General features: G+C 39.2%; 1 protein-coding gene and 2 long non-coding RNA genes across 5 annotated transcripts in view; 1 reads left to right on the plus strand and 2 right to left on the minus strand.

Annotated features, from left to right (window-relative positions):
- Positions 1–17670, minus strand: part of FAM172A (family with sequence similarity 172 member A) — a 270150-nt gene that overhangs the window by 154229 nt on the left and 98251 nt on the right. The window lies entirely within an intron of this gene.
- Positions 421–5654, minus strand: LOC130142304 (uncharacterized). The gene is made up of 2 exons (XR_008819351.1): positions 4297–5654; positions 421–3006 (listed from the first exon to the last, which is right to left on the minus strand). It is a non-coding gene; the product is annotated as an uncharacterized LOC130142304 (long non-coding RNA).
- LOC130142303 (uncharacterized) lies at positions 6812–10268 on the plus strand. 2 transcript variants are annotated; one of them, XR_008819350.1, is made up of 2 exons: positions 6812–7184; positions 8037–10268. It is a non-coding gene; the product is annotated as an uncharacterized LOC130142303 (long non-coding RNA). The 2 variants fall into 2 exon arrangements; XR_008819349.1 differs by having other exon boundaries at positions 6812–6945.

Raw genomic sequence — 17670 nt, forward strand, 5'->3', positions numbered from 1 at the left:
CGGGGAAAGCGCCGCTTTCCCAATCTGTATGAACGGTGCCACCTATCTGCAGATTAGCAGAAAGCCTCAGATACACTAATTCAGAAATCGGGATAAACACATGTGATGTTGCTTAGTTTTGTAAATATCAGAGGAATGGAATTGATGATAAAGGAAAATGTGAGATTAGACACACACAGTTGCTTTCGAACCTAAAAAAACAAGATTTCCAACAAAGGACTGCTGTATCAAACAGTAATAAAGAGCCTCAAGCAGTTGTCTGTGCTCATGCCAGTTTTCATGCTTTAATTCTGCTGCCCTGTGGTTCTTAGCTTTGACATTGAGATCTGCACGGCCACCAGAGATAATTATTTCAACCTTCAGGCCATCAGGCGCTCATTTTTGATCATGGATATGTAAGAGATTTTTTTTCTTCCCCCCCCCCCCCCCCTTCCCAGGCTTGCCAAGTGGATATCAATAGGAGGGTAAAATAAGCAAAAATGGTAAGCATTTTAAGAGAAATTAAGATGCTGGGCTGTATGCTAGCTTTTCTACCATTTTTTTAGGCCTTACTATTGTTTAACATTATTCAGTACAAACTGAAAATACCAACAGAAATATTTGAACTGGTTTGAATTTTCCATTGCGGCATTGTTACAAACAGAAATTAAAAAATTAGCTTCGACTTCATAATGCTGCTGTCAGTAGCGCTATTCCAATACCCTCTAATCCCCTAACACAATTTACACACCATGAATCCACATTTGATACACATTTTTATGGTAACTCATCAAAATTACAGTAATTTTTCTCATCCACACTTAACACACGTAAGTTAGAACACATGATTTGTGTTGTGACTGCTCTATGGTAAAGTAATTTTTGAAGAATACTGATTTCAAGAGTTGCGTTATTAAAACCCACTCTGCATTGCCACCCATATAAATTATCAATTATAAATCAAATCTGTCCGATTGGAATTTGGGGATTGGCGTGTATCAGATGTTAAACATATCCCCAGAGTACAAAGCTGGCATGCTATTTAAATAAGACACACAACCAATGATATTTGCCACTAATGTTACCTCTGCCTAACATTTTAATACATGACATTTATTTTAGATCAATGTAGTTTCCAGTTACAGGTTAAGAGATCTCTGCATTTCTAAATTAACAGCATCAGATACTAATACATCATCTCATTTTACATACACTGCTTAATTACATGTTTTATCATTTGAGTCACTTACGCCCTGCTACACCCATTTTACAGATGTACAAAGCAAAAATGGTGTGCTTAAATGATCAACCATAACAAACCAATAGACAGATCTGAAATATTTTTTGGTATGCTGCATTACTCCTCTCATATGCAATGTTGAAAGAAAAAAAACAAAAACCCCAAACCAAGCAATAGTATGTTAAATCTATCAAACTTTTCTCTGAAACAGATTTGCAGCTAGGAATATCTTTCCTGAGTTTTGCAGTGCTCCAAATTAAGTCTGAGACTAAAAATTTAAACGCATGCATATTCTAAATGACACTATTTTGCAGTGTGGGAAACTGATAAACTGAAGTGGTTGTGCAACAAAAAGCCACTGGAGATGTTCCTGCCAAAAAGACAGTGGGTATTTTCGCCTGAAAGATATTGGACTTGGTCTTGCAATTACAGCTGCACAGACAGGCCACAGGTGCAAGAGATACCAAACAGAACGTTGTGCACTTTTGAAGAAACAGTTTTACATGAAAATACTGGATTGTAGGAGCTTGGTTTTTTGTTTTTTTTTTTTTTTTTTTTTTTTTTGTGTGTGTGTGTTTTGTTTTGTTTCCCAAGAAAGCAAACGAAATATAACAACTGTACAAAAGAGATATATGAAATGGTCTACCTTGGACATATTCCAAAGGTACAAATAAAATGTATTGTCTGTGCTAGTTTAATTGTATGTATGTTTACAGAAAAATTTGGAAAGAAAAAATACATTTAGAACGTTTGTCCTTGACATTTTTTAAATTAAAATTTTTAAAGTAAAATTTCTCATATTGTTTCAAGAAACATATTTAAGAAAATGAGCTAGCTTTCGGAGATATCATGTTTAATGGTTTCTGTCACAGCTCTAATCTACATTCATTTTCCTTTATGAAACAGCAAGAGTCAAAGTTAAGGCCATCCCTGGGCAAAGTAAACTTTCATACCTTCAGTTTTGCAAAACATTAATTTAATAAAAATATGAATTCCTCATACCCAAGCATAAGCCACTTCTCAACTCCAAACCCCGTTAACGCTTCTGCTCTCCTTGGATTTCTTACTGCCTTAGAGGTATACTTCAGCAAACTGAATTCAGAGATTTTAGAGGTGTCACTGGCTTTTGTCAAGAATAGGTATGTTCTTTGAGAAACTGCTATTTTTAAGAGTCTGGAGTACCAGCGAGCATTAAAAGCAGTTCACTCCAGGGTGGGAATGGGCATTACCTACAGGACTCACAAGGAACTTGCAGGGATATCTAGTAATGGAAGGAGAAGTAAGAAAGGTTGAGATTCCCAAATGCCTACACTGCAGCAGGAAAACACCAAGCCACAGCTAGCACTATATAATAAAGTAATAAACTAAAAAAAGATATATTTGGTGCCACTTGGGGTCCTTTCTGTTAACAGCTGTACCAAAAGGCAGGTCTTCAGGTTAGCGGCTGTGACTAGGCAGGGCAGCCAGATACCGCAGCTTTCCAGAGGGCAAGGCAAGCATCTTGGGTCTAGATGCAACCCTGCCTGTCCCAACAGCTTCCCCTGATCCGCTTCTCTCTGCCGCTCTCCTCGGCAGCACAGCCCGCGCAGCCCCACGTTTTCTGCTAGCCCAATATGGCACACTCAGCAGTTGCTGCTTTTCGCTCCTTTCCAAGTGGGCACTATCCTAAGAAGCACGGATAGTGCTGAAGACAGTTTCCACGTCCTCAGCGTTGGCTCCCGGGGATGATGAGCAGTCAGTGTGGAAAATTCTTCACAGACCTTTGCAAGCAGAGCGTTTCAGTAGAGCTGCGAGTATGATGGGAACAGAGAAACTTTTGAATGTTCTGCCCACCACAAGACAGCTGGCACACAATTATCATTCCTCCTATTCTACAGATGGAAAAAATGAAGCTCAGAGAATTGCCTAAACTCTTACAAGAATTGTGTGACAGAGGTCTGAACACAATCCAGATCTCCCAACCCTACTCTTTAAGTAACTATTTGGAGAATATGAACAACAAGACAAGTAGGGAGGTCTAATTGGATTTCACTGTCAATAACTCTGCAAACCACCCACCAATAGGCAGACTGGGTAAAATGTTTATGGTATGAAAAAGAGCCAATGGTACTGAGAAAGAATATGGCTTGAATAATCTATTCTACTATTTCATGTTTTTCTTCCCCTGCACCCCCCACCCTGTAGAAATTCTGAAGCTCGGTATGGAATGAAAAGAAAGGGGTAACTCTGATCATGCTGTGCCACTTGGGAAGGACGGGCAGAAAACTCACAAGAGTTAATGCAGTCACATTTGACTTAAAACTTTTTGATATTGAGATATTCAGGCAAGCAGCATAGGAATAATGAGATAAGAGAACGCAAGGGTGTGAGTGCTATGGAAATATACATGTTAGTATGCAGTATGAAAGAGCACCCTCTGTTGTTTTTGGTTAACAGAAGCAAGTCTCCCGATACCTCAAAATAATATTTCAGTTCCAGAAAAGATTGAGATAAATCATCGCTACCGACATACAGATATCTGCAAACACTTCCCAGGGAGTTCAGGCACTGCGGTTTGTTTGGGAAGGAGGGTTATGCATGCTGAGAGTTACTGTATTATGGAAGGAAGAATATGCTGTGCCCTAGCAAACTCTAGTTGCCTAGACTAGAAGCTTTTTTATAATATAATATTGATTTGTTTATGCAAAATTAGCAAAAATTTAAATCTTATTAAGATCCTAAATCTGATATCCTGGGTGATTTTTATTTATGATTTTTACAGGGCATTAAGAGTTTTAGTTAAGGGTACGCATCATCATTAAATACAGGAGTCGCCAATACTAATTAAACCAAAGCACAAAATGTCTGATGACAGATTAGACATTCCAATCAGTTAAAAAGATGTGAGATGTGGCTGCATTCTAATGGAAGATGTTAAATATATCAATGACAACAGCGGAACTCTTAAGATGCAATTTCTGCGACCAAGACTGTGTTTTCCTTATTTAGAGCTAAAAATCTCACAGAAATTGAAAGTTTTCATTAATCTATTTCCTGCTACCAGAAATTACTGAATCTCTTAAGAACCTAGAACTTACAGAGATGGATGATGATCCACATGATTCAATGCCAATGATATACCAGTGAAGATGTAACAGAATGAAAATAAATTGTGATGTTACAGGAATAAAGTTGGATGCATCAGGTGCCTTCCACGGGTTCTGCTCAAAGTAAAGAGTTTAGATATGAAAAGATTTTAAAAATGTACTTTCCATTCGGGTCTGTACATAAGTGACTTTCAAAATTATACCATTAGTTAAGAGACCAAATTGAGAACCTTAGAAATAGCCAATAAAGTTTAGGTAAGATTGTAAGAAATATTATATTGCAAGGTTCTAAATAATGGTTTGTAAAAAGGTATGTGTTTTGTTTGACAAGAGTTCTCACTGAAAAACCGTGCTATTGAGAGTTTGTGAGAAAATTAAGTCACAATTTGACTGAGTATTGAGCTAGTGAAAAATCCTCCATGGTGTATTTTACACACACAGTTTCCATGAAAAAATGTGAAATTTTGTAAATATGGAAAACCACATTGCATATGTATTCAGAACTATGCAGCTTAACAGTCAACACTTTCATGATTAAGCTTTGCTTTACATAATGTACAGGGAATGAGAGAAAAGTAAAATTTCAAAGAAAAAGGTTCCTTCCTGCAGATTTCAAAGATGCTGAAGCAAAGAGTTCCTCTAATGCATCTCCTGTCTGTCGAGTAAGATTTTTTTCACTGGAGGTAGTATGAATATGTCAATTACAGAATCATTTAACAGTCCTACCTTGAAAGAAGCTGCTTGCCACAAGACCTGACAACATACAATCTCTTTTTTCTGCTTGTACAGATTCCTGAATATTGAGGGCCAATCTTGAAAGGGACACCCAAGAGTTACTATAGTAATAACAGCTTTTCCTTTTACTAGTTCAGTTTTTCCAGCCAAACAGAAAAATCTGTCCCCAAAAGTATTAAAGATATATTTTGCACAGCAGCTGCTAAAGAAACCCAAAATAAAAATCAGGAAGTGGCAATATCTGAATTATGGTAGCAACCTTAACATGGCCCCCATCAGGCAATACACTGTAATGATCGATTACAACAGTGTGTATGGCAAGTTCCTGTACGAGTTCCCAAACAAGAGTGGAAAATGCAACGTTTCCTGCACTATTACTAATAAAGCAACTTCTGAATGATTCTATGCGTGTCAGAGAAGGGTCCATCAAAGTACAGCATATAAGAAATAAAACTATTGATTAGTGCTTAAACAGGAACTGATGGTTCTACATTTTTATCCATCATCTTATAACTAACATCCAATGTCATTAAAATTGCAAGAGACTGGAGAAAAACATTCCCACCCTGCATTTTTCTAACAGGTTTTCTCTGTGTTTTAGACACCATTCTGTGCTGTGTATCATCTGTTTCTCTGACTTTCTTCGTAAATACTCAGGTTCCAATGTAACAGGTATGTAGGCAAATGCATAACTTTATACACAAAACTATATGCAGAGAAACCACGCAGCATTCGAGTGTTTGCATGATCAGATTCCCTCTATAGATTCACTGAGATTTTGAAGAAATGAGGAAAAAACCATATTCATTAGAAAACATGACTACAGAGCCACTAAAATTGGCAAGCACAGTGTGCTGTGTTTTCTATAAGTATCTAAACATTTTTTGTAAGTTGACTATAGTCCAAGCTGGCAGTCTCCCTTTAAATAAAACAAGAGCAAAAATTACATTAGCCATCTAAGTTTGCAGCTTCATTAACTTCATAGCTACCTCAGTTACCTGTCCCCTTCCCCAAATTACACCTAAGAAACACAGCACTGCACATCTATGCAGTTAAATTAGCTTCAGAATCAGCTACTGCATCTTCCAAAATGCCCTAAAGGAATATTGTTCTAGCTGGAAAAAAATGCCTGCATACTGCATGTTCCCAATCCCTCTGCTGAAATCATCCCACTTTTTTACCATCAGCAACATAAATTACATAGTTATGAGACACAAATTCCTTTTAATTATTTGCCTGTTTTTTCGCCTGACGCTTCACACGCTTGTTCCTCTCTCACCCCTCCTGCAGCACTGTTAAAACCCACCTATTTTACCCGGGCAGAGCTGCAAGAGGCAATTCGGTGTATAAAGTCTTCATGTGCTATGTTTCTAATGCTAGTTTAGGTACTGGCTCGGAAATAGGTGTAAACATGACATACTTTTTTTCTGCCTACAGCAAACAATTATCGCAGCTGTGGCACAGCCTCAGAGGCTTCAAGCACACTGCACCGAGTGAGGACCCCAGCCTGAGCCCTGGCGGGCTGCTGGACCCCCTGCCCCATTGCCAGCCCACGCTCCCTGAACAGGGCACAGGCGTTCACTCGTAGCAGGATCTCAGGCCATTCCCAGCTGGAAGGCAGCCTCCCTTTGTTTCGGAGAAGTGCAGAGAGAGGGAAAAGTTTACCTGCATGTACGAGACTTATGCCATTTGCCCTCAGGGTCAGAGAGCGGACTGAGCTGGCTGTGTTTAGTTTCAGAGTACAGAAAATGTCAAAGTACACTGTGCCCAGGGAAAGCAGGGAGGGAGGGACGCATGGGGAGAACGCTCCATAAAACAGAGACAGACTGGTCCTGCCCCATGCATGCTGCCGCAGGAGGGACACCTGGGACCTGTGTCGGGGTGCTAAAGCATCAGATACCTCAGGTGAGGTCTCTCCCCCTGCCCCTGCATCTCGCCTGCGAGCACAGGAAAGCAGCGAGGCCAGTCCGATGTGGACTCGTACAAGTGTTGGATGGACGACACAGGCTTCCCCTGAAACTTGACTTTTGACACAGCAGTCAGAAAAACAGAGGCTGAGCTGTGGCCAGCTGATGGGCTGACTACTCTTGGCCTCGGTGTTTCCTCAAGCATACAGGAGACTGGCACATTCTGCTCCTTCTTAGGTAAAAAGGTCACTGCTTTTAAGCCAGGTGTTGTTAAAATCTGGTTTGGAGTTTTGTAACAGTAAGTGCAAGCTCACGGCAATGCTGACATGAGCCTAGCAAGCAGAATGTATCGGGCCACGTGAAAGAGATGAGTAGTTCTCCCCAGAAGCGATAACAGACAAAAAACTTAAGAGTGGAGAAATATTTAAATACTGTGCTTCCACTCTGAGAGCTGCCAATATTTGCTACTTAAAATTTAAACACTTCCCTTGAATCCCTTCAGGAAAGCTGCTGCATTCTCTGCTGTGTGAAACATTCATGCCTCTATGTCACCAATGAAGACTTTCAGTACTTTCAATAATGCATTCATTATGTGGCTTTACGCTACTGGCTTGCAATAGAAAAGTAAATTGAAAAGGAAAAATGAGATGGGAGAGAAGGTATAAAATACAGCATATGTTGTTCTTAGGTATGTGTAAAGTTTAATACAATATTAATCTACACTGCAATTTTAACCATTATCAAGAAATATAAATTTTGTTAAGAAGTAACTAGCACACTGGTAACTGCGCTCAGAATGTACCGGTTTTTGTGCATTTCTTAAAGACACTGCAATCGCAGTTATTCTGAATATGAACTTTAGCTCAATATGAATGGTAACTTTCTTGGGTTTGCTACACAACTGCTTCAATAATTTCCTGTTTTGCAACCTTACAGTGTATTCCATACCACTAAGAATAGGAGAGATTAGCTGTTTTTTTCAGTTTTATATCACCGACTTCTTTTACTGGTAAATCTAACATTTTCAAGATAACGTACCTCCAAAGCCTGCTCTGGCATTTACAGAAACCTGTGTTTATTTTACCACAGCTATGCCTGCCTCCTGCCAGGTGCAATTCAATGAAGTCAACAAAGAAACCAGGGACAATGCTGACCCACCCCAGAACTAGCCATGTGAAGAGGGCTCCCGTTAGCAGGTTGGCATTAGCCACTAGCGCAGCCCAATGGCAGGGGCTTGTAGAGCAGAACTGCTGATGCTGAGGATCTAGCATCCACCATGCCACCCAAGTTTGAGTGAACTGCACCTTCTGACTTGGTTTCATGTGCAACAAATCCAGTTTGCCTGCTCTCAGATGGTGCTGGGATGACAGTGGAAGCATGGTGAGGACAATGGGAAGACACACTACAGAAGCACGCTACTGAACCAAGCTAAATCACCATCAGATGCACTCATAAGCTCCCCTTCTCCAGCTGTAGCTCAGGTCCCAAAGAACTCATGTCCTGAACAGATTTTCACAAACTGATGAGAACCATCAGAATAAAGGAAAACGATGAAGATGATTTCTCAGCCTCACCACCAAAGTCACGGATGCTGTATGCCCTGTGCACACCCAGTGCTCTGCAGTGAAGCAAGGAGATGAATAGGAAAGCAAAAATCACCCCAAGCTGAACAATTTGGAAAAGCAGAAGAGGAAAATGGGAGGGCATAGAGTTACCGTAAAGGATGGAGGCAAGGAGTAACAGAGACAGTGAACACCTGCGGAATTAAAAAAGGAGAGAAACAAACAAGAGAAACGCTGCAGAACGTGTTCTTGAAGATCCAGGAATAAAATAAACATACTTCTGAGTTTCACATACTGGTTTGTAACCGATTTTTGTTGTTTTCGAAGAAACACCCAGCTCAGGACAGTCTGGATTTGATTCTCTTTAAATCTATGAAGAAAACAATCCCAAACTACTCTAAAAGCATTTGTGAACACACTACACCTCTCAAAACCAGACCCAGCATACCAAATTCAGGATTCACAAACACGTAAGCCCCCTCGAATCAACAGTGACTTTGATAAAATACTAGCTTTATGTGTGTGTCACAGGTCAAAGCCTCTAAAAGCCAAGGTAATATTTTACTACACAATAAAAGAATAGCTTGAATAAGTGTACTGAAACCTGCAAATGGTAGCTGTGATATATACTTTGGCACAGAGTACAGTCAGCAGGTTAGCAGTAAAAGCAATAATAATTATTTATGCACAATGGCATTGTAGCAGAATGCCAACAGGTCACTGCATTCTGTTTTCAACCTCAGAGAAGACAACAGTCAGCTAAACGCTGCACCTCAAGGCTTTAAGTTCAAAACATTAACTAACTTACGCTTTTTACCGAAATCCTACCCTGCTGCCCCTCAATCAACAGACAGAACAAACCCAAATAATTTACTCAGTAAACCCACAAAATTGCAATCAAGTTGTCAATGTTTCAGCACTAAAGACAATCATTCCAGCTTGCAGAACTGACAAACTTGGAGCTAAATTTTAAGTTAAAAAACCTGAAGTAACTCCTGTCTGAATTAATTTTACAAACCGACATATATTACAAAATTCAAGCATGCAGGGAAACGTTTTTCCTAATGGTACTTGAACTTCTCCATACCTTCCTTTAAAGGATTTGCCTTTTTCCTTTCCACTATTCTGAATTGAGTTAGGCAGCAGAAAGAGATACATAATACTAATTAAATGGTCATGAAATGTGGATTATCACCTGATTTGAATTTCTCACTAATCATATATAAAAATATCGAAGAACACTTTAGATGCAAGAATGTACAACACTTTACTCTCTGAGAATGGACAGACACCAAGGATCAGTGACGTGAAAAGATGCCAGGGACCTCATTTTAATGTAGGTATACTTCATTTTGGAGATCTTTAACTGCTGGCAAGTATTTGCTGGAAGATAACCCTTTGTGAAGGATGGACTCTACTTGCCTGGGAATTGGTGTTCTGGGATGGAGACTGAGCTATAAGGAAATGAGGTCTCATTTAGAAAAGCTCCATTCCTGACTCAGTTCAGGGCATCTTGGCACCACGAGGTACCATATGACTCATAAATCTGTGGTGAACCATTTTCAACATGACCCTGGCAGCCTCAAACAAGGGGATAAGTCCATGGGACACTAGAATCACAAATAAAATGTGAGGTAGATTTATGAAAAATAATAAACAAATGAATCAATACAAAACACCCACAGGAGAAACAACTCAGCTGAATTTCAATAAAGACATCTTACGATACCATACTGTTAAAAATAAACTTGTCAACAAAGTAATGTCTTAATGTCGTTACAACTGCAAGAGGATAATGACTACATTAACAGGATCAAAGATGGAAAATCCTGAACTGGCCATAGATGTAAATACCAAAGAGAACAGACAAATAACACAAAAGAACCTACAGGGCTTTCAGATTCAGATCTCTATACAGAAAAATATAAAAAAATGAGATTAGGATCAAAAAAATAACACTGAATAAACCAGGGAAAATAGCTCAAAGACCATACGTGTAATGAAAGAAATAAATTCAAAAGGCAGTAAGTGACCTTGGGATTATATCCGCTGCTAAACTTATATTAAGTCTGCAGAATACTACGGTAGGTTTGCAGAATAACAAGGGTAGAATTGAGGAAGAAAAAGAAAAAAAGGTTGGGAAATCTCAGGTAATAGACCTCTTTTATATTCAGTTCTGTAATCTCCCTATCACTTTCAATATCAGGATACTGAAGTAAGAGGTCATTAAGAGAAAAACACACACAAAAAAATATTAAATGCTGAATCACCAGTAAATTGTTACATTTAGCTGAGAGGTAGCTACGCAGGAACACTTGAAATGTTGAAGTACATGGTAAGAAAGACAAATACTGGAGCGACAGAGAAATATAACTAGGAATAGTCAGATTAAATAAAAAAAAACAAAAAAAAAAAAAAGAGGAAAAAAAAAAGGAAAAATGCATGCTACATATCAGGAAAATCTTCCTGATGGTGAAATCGTGGAATAATTTCGCAACAAACTAGAAGAAACACTCAGTGGCATAATGAAGGGAACAATGCTGAACTAGCAGGGGGGCAGACCAAAAGATTTTAAAAGTATTTTCTCCATCTAATTCTAACGGACTATTAAAGGAGACAATCAATAGTCAGGGAGGTAAGTTATTTTGATAAGCTCCATGGTTTTCATTCTTTCAGAGGTTGAAGTTGGGAGAAGAAAAAAAGAGGAAACACCAAGCTGTGTGCTTTCTTACAGTTACTGTTTCCCATTGTGGATGTTACCATTATCTTTACATATGAAGAGAGATTGAAATAATCTAGAGAGGTCCCCCACACTACAACACTGAGATAAAGAAGAACTTAAAAGAAACACCACATGGTCTGGCATCAAATTAAATGGGGAAGAACAGAGTCATGTTTCCTGGGGGAAAGAGACTGAATATTATGAGGTTAGTCACACTATTAGTGGGGCCAATAATGTCACTTAGAAGAAAAATAAGTGTGATCTATAACTAAATTTTTCACATCGTTTCCGTTTGGCAGAGAGACATACTGCTGTACTGAAGTTAAAGAGTAACGACACAATTCTATCAGGTAGACGCAGTGAGACAGGAATACCAGCCATTTGGGCAGCTTTTTTCAATAATTCAGCAAAACAGCTGAACAATAGGTGAAATTAGAGACTAAGAGGTGGCTTTTGTCATTAAAAAATATAAGCAAACCCAGTATTTTATACTTATTTTAAAGTATAATACGATGCCAGAATATACTTGTATTTGAATATTGTATTCACATTATATTCAACACATTTTTACCCACAGTCAGAGCACTAACAATTTAGACTGAATGGCTCAGAAAACAGCAGGTTTTCTTTATTACAGATGCTCTTAGTGCACTTAATGTAATCAGCTGCTTCAGGAACAGTGTTAAACGCATGACCTAGAGGAAAGCAGTTTAGAAATAGACTGGTTAAAAATACTGCTTACCAAAAGATGCAGGAAAACAAGCATGGTCAAATGGCTTATGCACAGAACTACAAACAAGCAAACTCAACTGTAAACTAGCTGTGTTACTTTTAGTCAAGTCACAAGCCTGTTGTGTCTCAGTATCTGTAGCTGTGAAAGGAGTATAAATAATATCTAACTTTCACTTCATGAAGCTTTGGCTGGAAACCCTTTGGGGCAGGTAACAGGGGTCTCAACCTACTCTTCTAAAGACTGAGCAAGTGACAGCCCCCCCCAAAACCTATTCAGGATGCTGCAAGAGGAAAAATTATTTGAGCAATACAAAGTTCTAGATACGTGTCAAGCATCTAGCACTAGTAGACTGTGTTGTACTCGATACCAGTCTTTTCTATTGGTTTTGTTCCATGTGACCAGTCCAGAAATTAATGAAAGAACATACCCACTTCCTGAACTTTTCTAAATGCTTTGTAATGGTTAAGTACTTTGTAGACTAATAAAGGGCAGTAATTTCAGGACACTGATTATTAAACGAGCCAACAGCCTCAGGAAAGTAACTTCTCAAAAACCAGTGATGAGATGAGTTTGGGGGGACAGGAAGGACAGCACAGTTTTCAGTGAATCCACAGAAGTGGGACACAAAAAACAGGGGGGAAAAAAGGAAGGACAAGTTCCTATGTGAACTGCGAAGCTGTTTCACCACGGCCTTCCAAACCACCTCAGCCAGGACGGATTCTGCTGTATGTCTGCATGTACAGCAGGTTCAGCACCCTTTGAAAATATCCCTGCTCACAGACCCTGTAGACCTCCTTGTGTCCTCCCCTGTGATGGTAGGGAAGGAAAGATCCCTGTGCCAGCTCCTTCCTAGTTCAATGGCAGTTTTGGGAAGGCAAAGAAGGGTTGGTTTGGGGGCTTACCGTCCCTACAATATTTTGAAGAGCTGCAGTTGCAGCATGCCACCTTTCCACTTTGTGCATACACCAGTATGCTTGCCTCTGTAATGGGCAAGCGCCTCCAGGCAACACCTGTACTGTTCAGACAATTACTTGCTAGCCTGAACTTGGCATCAAAACCAGTCCTCCTATCACAGGCTAAACATTTTATAAAAGTATGCAGCTTGCTTTTCTTCATGCTTCACAGACTTCACATTCTGGCATGTTTCTGAAGCAAGCCAAAGACAATGCATATTGGAGTATGCCTGGATGTTTGGATGGAAAGGTTCACCTTCTAACTGATAACAGATGGAGACACAATGCATAACCCACTACATGATTCATTTAAAGACTCTCTCTCTCTCTCACTAGGCAACTTAGCATTTCAATAATCAAACTACACTCTCAGGGAGCTGGGAAGGGTATAAAGGGTTGGCTCCTTCCGAGATAACAATGCCAGACTCTGCAAACAAGGTCAGCAATGAAAGTGGCTTTGGAAAGAATACCAGTAAGTTAATTAATGGATTCAGATAAAACTCTGAGCTCATCTTAGAGATGAACTTATGCTGCCAAGTGTCAAGAAGGGAATGCTTTCATATGTTTTCTGTGTTTAGCTACCATTCCCAAAAACTCACAAGATCTATCACTGTTTTGATGGAATGCTTGGATGAAGAGGACAGAAGGCATCAGCTATCAAGCCACACACAAAGTTTGACAAATGATGTCACATACACGTACAACACTTACCTAGCAGCTGCAGACACATATACACCACTGATATTGGGTTCAAGCCCTTGTCAATAACTGAAGGTAGCAAAGCCTGTCTTTTGGCAGGCATGGGTTGATCAAAGTTCCTATGAGCACTCTCATCTGAAATGCTGTTAGAGATTATTCCTTTGCTCATAAGGAATTCCAGCTGAGAGGAAAAGATAGTCCACACACAGAGGGACCGACACATACTCTACATGCTACCGTTAGTATCCTCAATTTTGCAAATATTCCCAGTGATGTGACAGTGCTGAAGGGTGGTAGCCTGTATGAGCAGGGCACTACCACAACTCTCAGATACTTCATGTGGGTATCTGAGAAATATTGAGAAGTTAAGTCAAAACCAAAGAAATAGCTGTGGATATGGGATGGTGCAGGCAAACGTGGTAATCTCTATGGGTTGGAATATTTGTTGAGTTCAGGTATAGGATACAATGAAGACTTGCATTTTTTCTTTGGAAAACTTCTTCCCCTGAATTATGATAGCAACTCGTCTAAAGAGTCTAAACAAAGCAACAAGGCCACTTCTCTTGTAAAAGGCTCTCATGAGAAGTGTCCTTCAAGAGGAATGTGGAAGAGAGGTGGATTAGGGGTAAAAAGTGGATTTACATAGTGCAACAATAGATAATGAACGTTATACTACATCAAATAAATGGGGCAAGGTGCCTTTGAAGGCTGTGCCTTTTTCCCATCAAATCTCTTGACGAAGCATATGCGCAGTAGGCGTTGCTGAGGAGGAAGAAAGCTGGTGACTTTTGTTGTACTTTGGCTTTTCTGAAGCAATTTACCTGGAGAGACAATATCTACTTCAGCTGAGGGCAGCTGAGTTCTTACTTTTCAAGCAAGTATCTGTAGGTACTCTTTAATTTGTATCAGGAACAAGCCTTTGTAATCCCTGGTCCTCAAAGCCTGACTATGGCATCCACTTCCCTGGAGATGTCATTATGTTGAACACATGATCACCCAGACACCACTCATCTGAAAGTGGTGAAAACAGTAACCCTTGCCACTTCTACAACCATTTTTGCTACCAACTGTCCTTCTTTATTTCCTAGAGTTTCTCCTTGATGCTACAAAAAAACCCCAAAACCAACAGCATAAGTGCCACTTAGTCTCAGACTAAAAAGAAAATTTGGCACAGAAATTGCCTTAGAAAAGGAAAGGAATACAACCATTTTTGAAAATATGTCCAGCTCTGTATCGGTTTTGCAGTTGAGATACTGCCGAGTGTTTTGTCCCCCTCCCTTCTCTTCTATCCAACCTTCAGCCTGATGCCGAGTTAGAAAACTGATCTTGATACTTGTGAAAAATCATAGCTTCAACAACAGAATATAAATTCTAACATGCACATATAGATATATCTGTACTACGCACACAGAAAAACTATGTGGCTGGATTTATTCACTTTACTGTATTATTGTCTCTTTTTTACACAATGTATACATTCTCAGTTATGAATTTGAGCTTTACAGGCCTACATCTTCATAAAAATAGACATGTTTCAAATTCTACTAATAAACTTTAAGGAAAATCCCTATAACTACATTATTATTGTAGTTTGAGATAAACCTTAATGTGCAGTTAAGAAGAAGTGACATAAGATAAAAACTGTTATACCAGCTGCTTGTCTAGTCAGAAATCCCACCATCTTTATCTCTTAAGAAAGATATATTTTTCATGTAAAAAGAAACATATCTCTTTAATAAAGCAAAGATGTTATTAAAGTAAGCCCATGTCAGCAAAGCTTATCGACTATGTGATATAAACCTTAAATGCAATCGTAACTATTTCAGAAAGAATACAAAAGCCACATCAAAATGATACAAGACTAAGACTCACAAATGTAAGGAAATTATTTCCAACTGGCCACAGAATATGGAATTATCTTTTTCTGCAACTCACCGCATTTTACCTAGGTAATGTGGCTCACATAGCAAAGTACAGTTCTAAAATAATTCGTTGTTCAGAGACCCTTATCAGCTGCAAAGCCAAAGCTGGAGCAGGGCCATATCAGCTGCAGAGCCAACACATAACAGAGTGAAGAGTGGAAAGGACAGATTGCAGTGTCTCCCCATTCTACTGCTGCTATTGCAAAATACAAACCTCCGAATTTCCATCCCGTTTGTTACATGAATGTCAGTTTATTATTCAAATGGAACTATGGCATATTAGTATGAAAAAGAGTGAATCAGAAGACAAATTTAGAGATTCTGCTACAAAAAGCCTTTTTGTCCTTTTAGAAAGGTTCATTTTTGAACAGTTCAAGGTTCACCTTGCACAGTAAGATTTCTAATATTATACAAAGATAAAAGAGCACGAGTAGTCTCAGTACCATTTGTTTTTTTTAAAAAAATAAAATAAAATCCCAGAAGGACATGGCATAAATCCTTAACTTTCATTTAGAGCCTGAACAAAACAAGCATGCACACCAAACAAGAAAGCGGATGGCCCCAAACCCCAATTCCCACCTCAATGTCAATCAAAACTCAGCATCTGTAATGTGTGTTTTGATTTTTTTTTAAATGAGGAAGGAATGATGCAAATGGTAACATCTAGACTTGTCAGCTGTACACCAAAGCTCCCATTCAGCTGAACATATGCTGAAACTGAAGCATATTGAAACAAAGCCCATGTCAGCCAAACTGAATTCAAAGTGGCTGAGATACTAAGGCCACACTTCTGCAAGACATACATGCGTATGATAGAACTGAAGCACAATCTTAATCTTCCATTAGTACAAAAACATGTACGACAGCATCACCTTCATAGTAATACCTGTTATAACTGTGGTTTTCATTACTAAGACCTCAACACAATTTTACAAGGAAAAATGCTAGCTATCCTTCTGTAACAGGGAGGTGCTGGGGTCTGCCCCAATCACCCAATCACCAATCTGCCCGTGCCCTCTGAACGTCGTTCAGACCACGCTGCGATGGCGTGGGATGCCTTTTAACACAGACGGCGCTACTCTGCTGAACCCAGCTCCAAGTACTGCAATCAGAGTTACAAAGGAAAAGCTGACGCTGCAAAGGAATGCTGTATGGAGACAGTTTGGTTTTAGAAACTGCTTACAAATGATAAATGCAGGGGCTAATGTACCTTTGTGAAAAGAACAAGCAGACTCCCCCTAGAGCGGGGATCACCCCAGGCATCCCATGCGAGGGCAAACCTGGCTCTGGGTGGACCCTGCACCAGTTCAGCCACGCAGGATCGGGCCATGCTTGCAGAAGTTAGGTGAAGATACACAACACCAGCAGACGAGACTCTGCAGAGCGTGGCAGCCGCTTTCTCAGGAACGTAATGTGAACTTTCAAACGAACACAGTGCCTTCTGTTTATAGGTAGATGCAAGATTTGGCTCAACTAAGTAATATGATTTTAAAGTGCAATTTAACAGTAGCAACTTATTTAGATAGTGCCTGTATGCAACAGCATTTTCCTTTCTGTTAAACACTATGTAATTTTCTTATTAGCTATGAGAAACGCATACTACTAGACTGAAAATACAAACTGCACCTGACATTCCCAATCCATTTGCCTAATACATGATGCCTGTATATATTTTCAGATATGCACAAAGAAATGACTTTCCTGTAAAAGAGATCTTTACTATCTGCCGCTCTTTTTGGAAGTTGGTGAGATCTCACAGTGTAATCATAATGAAGTAATGTATTTTCATTTAGATAGCTTAATATGGGTTTGGCATCTATGTTTACCACATGTGTCTGAAAATGCTGATCTAATCGTATACAACAGAGCATAAACCTTTGCTAAAAAACCCCAGACTAGGTATAGTCTTTATTTATTTCAGTCATTTAAATTATAATTCAAGCTGTGTATCACAAAAAGCACACATATGCATGATTGGCAACCCCCCCTCTGTATTTATAACTACTTAAAAAGATTACATATATAATTTATAACTAATTCTAGAAATACAATAACTACTTTAAAAGTAGAAGATAGAATAATAAAACCACTGAAAATCACTAATTGCTTTAGATGTTCAGTGTGTCTGAGCT

This window comes from Falco biarmicus, chromosome Z, assembly GCF_023638135.1.
Source record: "Falco biarmicus isolate bFalBia1 chromosome Z, bFalBia1.pri, whole genome shotgun sequence".
In the NCBI taxonomy this organism is placed as follows: Eukaryota; Metazoa; Chordata; class Aves; order Falconiformes; family Falconidae; genus Falco; species Falco biarmicus.